The sequence below is a fragment of the Seriola dumerili genome, unplaced genomic scaffold (genome assembly GCF_002260705.1).
Source record: "Seriola dumerili isolate Sdu_G_001 unplaced genomic scaffold, Sdu_1.0 BDQW01000409.1, whole genome shotgun sequence".
Lineage (NCBI taxonomy): Eukaryota > Metazoa > Chordata > Actinopteri > Carangiformes > Carangidae > Seriola > Seriola dumerili.
In genome coordinates, this window is record NW_019174664.1 from 1,267,063 (window position 1) to 1,273,934 (window position 6,872).

Below are 6,872 nucleotides of genomic sequence, written 5' to 3' on the forward strand. Positions count from 1 at the left end.
AGCCTCTTTCGCCTTATTGCATATGAATATGAGCGTGTTCCAAGGCTTTAGCTCAAAACAGAGGAAAAGAACTGTGGAAACTCAGAGTGGATGAGATTTATCAACGCCAGACTCACAATTACCTTTTGATTGAGGATATTATTTAGAAAAAGCGTGTCATGAAACCGGGAAGAGCCAAGCTTAGTAGATGACTTACCAAAGATTGTCAAAGCAAAAAATAAAATATAAAGTGAAATTAAACAATGGTCTGTACCCATGACAAATTCAACACTGTCATCTCATGTTAGCTGAATGAAAGCCTGTACCTGTAATCAACAACAGAACCGCTGTATACTAAATGAATAGCTTGGGGAAAATGCGCTTATTAGCTTCCTCGCTGAGAGTTGGAAGAGGATATTAATACCAACCTCACGTCTCTGCAGTAAATATGGTGCTACTACCAGCAGCCAATTAGCTTAGCTTAGCATAAAGACTTGAAAGCAGGGGGAAACAGCTTAGCCTGGTTTTGTCCAAACATAACAAAAGTTTTCCTTACCTTTAGAGATACTGAGAATGCTATTGATCTCTCAGCAAAATAGGCTGAAGTAAGTGCATTTCCCAAAATATTGATTTCTCCCTCTGAGTGAAATATGCTTGTGGACACAGCAGCACCTTGCGCACTTAACTGTGTCCGTGGCATAGACCTAAAGGTAGCTGTGTCTTTCCACTGTTCTCATATTATTTTAGTATAGATCTAACAATTTAGATGTGTAGACTGTTAAATTGAGAAACACACAAAAATAACTGTGTGCATGTTTACTTGATATTGCTGATTAATAATGGTTAATGGGGGGAAACTCACTTCTGAGCCAAGAGCATTTTTACAGCTGTTTACCACCATGCATGTAGTCAGTACCTCACCCCAAAAAGTGCATGGGCATTTGCTCCTCAGAATTCCTGTGGAATCAGATCAAATTTTTAAAGGTTATTGTATTAATCAGTGTTGCTAAACTTGGAACAGGTCAGTGCCTTTCCTACCTTAGGGTAATGGTGTCGGTACTTAATTGTGGCATCTTGCTATAGTGTGGTGTGTTTGTTCTTGTTTGTCAAGGAGTACTCGCAATATTTTCTTTCTTTTTTCTTTTTTTTTTGCCTAGTATGGAACCTGAGTTACACAACAAGACAGATTAGTCATTAAGTGACTGAATGATCAGTACCCAAAGCTGTCTCAATAAGAAGCTGCTGACCTTGCAGTTATGTGTGTGACACCTACAATTTCGAGATTAGTCAGCTGTCCACCACATGAGGGCCACAAATAAAGATGAGAAAAAACCTTAAATGGAAAAATGAAAAGTTCAGGTTATACGGCTCTACAAGAACACACAGGGGATCATGAGCTGCAATAAAATAGCTAATAGGGTTGAGGAGGCTTTGTGCTGCTTTTCACATCACCGATGGCAGACAGTGAATCTCAAGCCATTAATGTTTAAATCTGACCACCATGAGGTTTATCACTGTGAAAGAGAGGGCTGTAGTAAAAATGAAAATACCACACTCGGCTGCTCTTTTCTCAACCTCGCGCGGAGATTGTGTTGGAGGCTTTTTTGTTTTTTTTTAACAAACTAAACCTCTTTATGACGTCTAGACTGTCCATCTTTGAATTAGGAAAACATACAGATACAAATCAACTCCAACAGTGGCTGGACTTGAAAAACAGTAGAAGGCTTTTTCAAATGAAACAATAGCGATGCATCTTTTTGAGCTGCCACCGCCTTGTTACTGCTCTGTGTGATCACATGGTAAGATGATCATCTGTCTGTACTAAAAGTCTCAGCACCCTTTTTTTACACCACATAAAATGGCAGCTAATGTTATTTGACAAAAAAAGTGCTCTGCTTTCTCACACGAAATAGATAGTCTGGTTAAAATGTTGACTTGCCACAACAGAAAACAGGCCACAGTAATTTCACTCTTTTTGTTTGCCTACTTAGATATTCTGATTGTTCCTCCCTCAGAATGTAACCAGTATATTTAGATCAGAGCAAAGAGCAAGATTCAGTAAAAAATGCAACCCAGCGCAAAGTTTCCGTCCTTGCTGTGAGGTTAATCATGAACCCAGTACTCTCAATATGGTCTAGAATATGTGCAGCAATAGATGCAGATACAGATATGCTAAAAGATTATGAAACCAGCTCACACTGAAGAGTCAATAAGTAAAATGTGACTGTCAACTTCAAAGACAAGTCAAATCTACTGTATGTGGTCTTCGGATTTTGTGAAACAAAGACACACAGAATTTTACCCTCGCTGCCTTGAGAGAACTACTTCAACCTCTAGTAACAAACACATGAAGGAATATAGAGATGACAGATCCAGACAGAGAGAGAGAGACAGAGAGACAACCCACATCTCAGTCAAAGCAAGCACACACAAACCAAAGGCGAACCCATGAGAGTGGCCGTAAAAGCTCGGGTAGTGCCTGCCCTTTGGCTGCCAGACAAGGCTCATAAACATTCATTTGAATCTCAGCGAACCATAAATGCCCTCCTGTGCACTCACGATAGGGCCGCACATTGTGATCAGTAGGTGACCCGCACTGGGTGGGGAGGGGTACGAGCTCTGCTGAGAGAGTTAACCCGAGCCTCCTTCAAGGGCCTGTTTCTCATTCTCTGAGTGGGCTGTTGCGAAAGCAGAGGGAGAAGAAGCATGTTGGGATGGAACTAGGTCGAGGAGGCATGTAGTGCACGTATGCTCCAAGAGGAGGGCTAAAATGGTTGGAAATCTCATGGGGCAGGTTCAGAGCAAGGTTAGCCAAATACTGAATAAATCAAAGGGGGCTTGGAAAGCCTGCTCCGCGCTGAAGGCGCTCAGTTCCAGGGTGACTGACCAGGCGCAGGTGGAAACAGAGGACTTAAGGTTTGGTCACATGGGGAGAAATCGGAGAGTGTAGCTGTCTCAGCTGTGACCACATTCCCAGTTGTCTGTGCTGCACATATTATAGTCTTAAAATGTGTTACTAGAAGTCAACAAGCATTTTTTTTTTCTATCAGTGTGGCTCATTTGAAAAGACCTTTGATTTCATCTTTGATACCGACCACAAATATGTTTATTCAAGTTTATCTTAGATGTCTTTTACTTACTATCGCCCCTTACTGCTCCGTTGTTATCGAGCACCACAGAATTTCCCTCCTCTATACTTTGAAAGAGAGCAACAAGCCTGAGTGTAATTTTCCTATATGCAGTCCAAGCATTTGTAATCCCAACACAGGGGCTTGGAAAGTCGGCCTCCAATGATCCATTAAATATATTATAGGCGCCCGGATCTGGAGTCCATTTGGCTTGTTGTGCAGTGATGCTGAACGCATGTAAAACCTCAGCCAGTGCAGGATTCTGTCATTATTCACATCACATACACTTACAGATCCTGTGACTCCCAGTTTCCTGGCAGATGGTTCACTGTGACTTTGAAGCTCAGTTTGGCTAACTGATGAATGTGCCCCAAAACACTTCATATCCATTTTCACTTTGTGTTCATTTGATATCTGTAAAGTATAGAAAATGTTTGCTACTGCTGTCCTTTTATAAATACCATTGTTTTTTTTGCAGAATTTGTCACATTTGCACTCAAGCTACCAGTACATATCTTCTTGCTCTGCACTAACAAATTTAAGACAAGTGCTATCAAAAACTGAGCAGTGGACTATCACCTGTAATAAACCCCATGGGTAGATGCTGCCCAAAGTAAATATCTGAATGAGCCTGAAGCCAGGGGCAACAAGAGGGTAGTGCAGTGGAGATGGGCGAGATGCTATTTGTTACAACGCCTTATCCACTTTCTCTGAACAATGCTGTTAGCTCTCTCGCCAGTTTGTTGCTGGGTTCATCCATCACAGGCTAGGTAGTATGATAAAAAGGCTCAGGCCTAACCCACAGCAAGGAGCCAGCCGTGACGCCTCAGTTGACCTGTCAAACTGTAAGAGTTATTATACACTGTGGTGTTAAAGGTCAAAGGGAGCAGCAAGCTCAGAGGGTGTCAGTCCACAAAAACACACTCACATGAACAAACAGGACTCGGTAGATGAATGTAGGGGAATTAGCTGCAGTCCATGAATGGATGAGTAAATTGTGTAAGACGTTAAACATGTTGAGCATCAAATATATGAGTGTCTCTGTCTGCAGCATCTATTTAATACTGGTGTCGCGCTCATACAGGTAGCTGCACTAGAACAAAGAACAATTGCAGAGACGATTCTGAAGTAAATAACCTTTAGCATTTTTAGCTTGTTTAATGCTACCATGAAATATTCAATCACTTCAGCCACAGCTGGCTATTTAAGGAATGCAGCCTCTACAGATAGATGCTTCATACATATGCATTAGGTGGAAGGAGGTGCAGTTCTACAACACAAGGTCAAACACTTTAGTAGTTGGGGCATAACGCTCTATACATTCTATTCATCACTGGCTGCCAGCCATATCTGCACAGTCCTCTCTCCACTGCGTGCAGAGGAGAGCAGAATATCTATACGGTGATCTCTGTGGGGAAAAGGTTTTGGAGCTACACAGAAAACTTTGTCTCTGCTATCGCCTGTTGTTCATTAAGGTTTGTTTCTGGAACATCATATCATGCCAACAGATATGATGAGGAAGAACACCAGTTTAGAGCAATGCAGCACAATGCACAAGTGGCTCACTTGTAGTCATGTTTTTTTTTGTGTTTTTTTTTTGCTTTTTTTTTACAAATAATGTACTGCTTTTGCCATGGCCATTTCCAAATTTGAAATGCAAAGTGCCATGCATTAATAGTTTAAGTTACAGGGCCCATCACAGGTTTCGAAAGGAGAGAAGTCGTGATTTCAGTTCTGATCTTCCTGAGTTCCCATATGACATAAAAAAATCCCCCTGGGTCATTCACCTACTCTGTGGAGCCAAGAGAGTTCTGTTTCACATGTGGTTTCCAGTGTTCTGCTTTTGAACACTGACAGTTAACAGGGAGAAAGTGGGAGGTAAGCGCTGAGGGACAAACAAAGCAAAGTAAAGCCTGCTTTTCACTGCGAGCAGAAGGCAAACACTCAAAGGGGAAGGGTGTGGGAGGGTGAAACACAGTTCACATTGCGCGGATGGGCTCAGGATATTTATAAAGCCCACCAGGCATCACGTCAGGAGAGCTCGGCTGAAAAATGTTGTTCCCAGATGGACCGTTTCAGCCAGATTTATTTATTACAGAGCAGCTTCCTCGTAGATTACACAACAGTGTCGCAGCACGAGTGAACTCTGTGGCTCGGCGGCCGTTGCCAGCAGCCTGCCTTGCTCAAGGTGAATCAGATGTGGGTCAGATGGAGGGCACTGTCCTCCCAGCGCCCTCATCTGAAGAGCAGAGCAGATATCAAAAGGTTATGCAACCTTTTTTAACGTACCATCGCTCTCATCATAACAAAGGGAGACATGAGATGTCCATCTCACACACCGCAAAAACACTGATAAGACTGACAGGAGTAAAAATAGATGAAATATCAAACGTGTTTTCTTGGCTTATGTAAAGTAGCTGACGCTCTTTTGGAGTTTTGTTGTTGGCACAGAAGCTCTCGATCTATCACAGGGCTATATTACACAAACAAAGGCTCCTAAGCCCACAAGCCTGCATGCAAAGTCATGTGACCAGAGTTGGCGGCCTCTGTGAACTACACCTGAACTTAGCTAAATGGAAACAGACCAAACACACAGTGTGCGTCAGGATGAAAGCATCCCTCTGGAGAGCTGTTACTGAGGGTTTTGAGGAGAGGATGTGGGTTATCAAGCAGAGCAGGAGAACTGAAAAGCACTTTTCTAAACGATTGACTCAGCATGGGGCTCGGTTATTCGTCTGAGCAAAAATCACACTCAAGAAAACCCTCACATCGCAGGAGTACAATTCTCACCTAATTCTCAACTTCATTAAAGTGGAAGCTGCACTAGCTCCCAGACATATGGGTCCTTCATTACAGTGCTTTTTTGATGTTTTTTCCATGCAAACCGGTTTCATATCTGTATCTCAGGCAGACATCACACAGAGGTCAGTGGAATAAAATGAAACTACATCTCCAAGTGAATGAAAATCAAATCAGTGCAATCACATTACTGTGTAAATTCTCCCTAGGTGTGTTTTTCTCTTAAAACTGCCGACTAAAAACAGAAGTTGCAACAAAAAAATAAATAGAAATTGACACTTTTAAAACTGAGACATCTTTAACAAAAACATCCACACAAAGTTCAGGTAGAAGAGCGCATCGAGGATGTGGGAGGCAAAACCACAGAGGCCATCCTCCTACACATGACACGCTACTGAACCTAAAGACGGGTGCGTGTGTTTATATTGCACTTGTATGTTGTCCAAGTGCTATGAATACTGCAGCGAGTCGGAGAGAGAGAAATGAGCGATGGGAGAGGGAGAGGAATAACCAGTTTGTGTTTGTACCCTTCACACAGAAGCCAAGAAGAGTAATTGCCTGCTCAACACCTCAGAGGTGAAAGGTTGGCTGGGAATGCGGGGGGTGGTCGCACAGCCTGCTGTAATTAGCCTGCAAAAGGACAAATGAGTCTCCCACCAGATCGCCGTGAGTATGTCAGATTTGGACCACTGAAGACCTTACAAGATATTATCATGGCCTCCTGGAGATCCTGATTACACGATAGGCTGCTCTTGGAATGAGAATGGAAATACTTTGGGGGAAAGAAGTGCTACGCTTGGCTTTGACTAGTGTATCTGATCTTCAGAGCGCTGGTTTTTGCATGAGAAGTTATCTAGCTCACACAAGCAAGCAGCTATTTATTTAGGCGGCTTTGAGTGGCAAAGCAGTTTAAATAGGTTTAGTGCTCTCTTAACTCATTCCATAAAGTATAACCAATCTAGATGA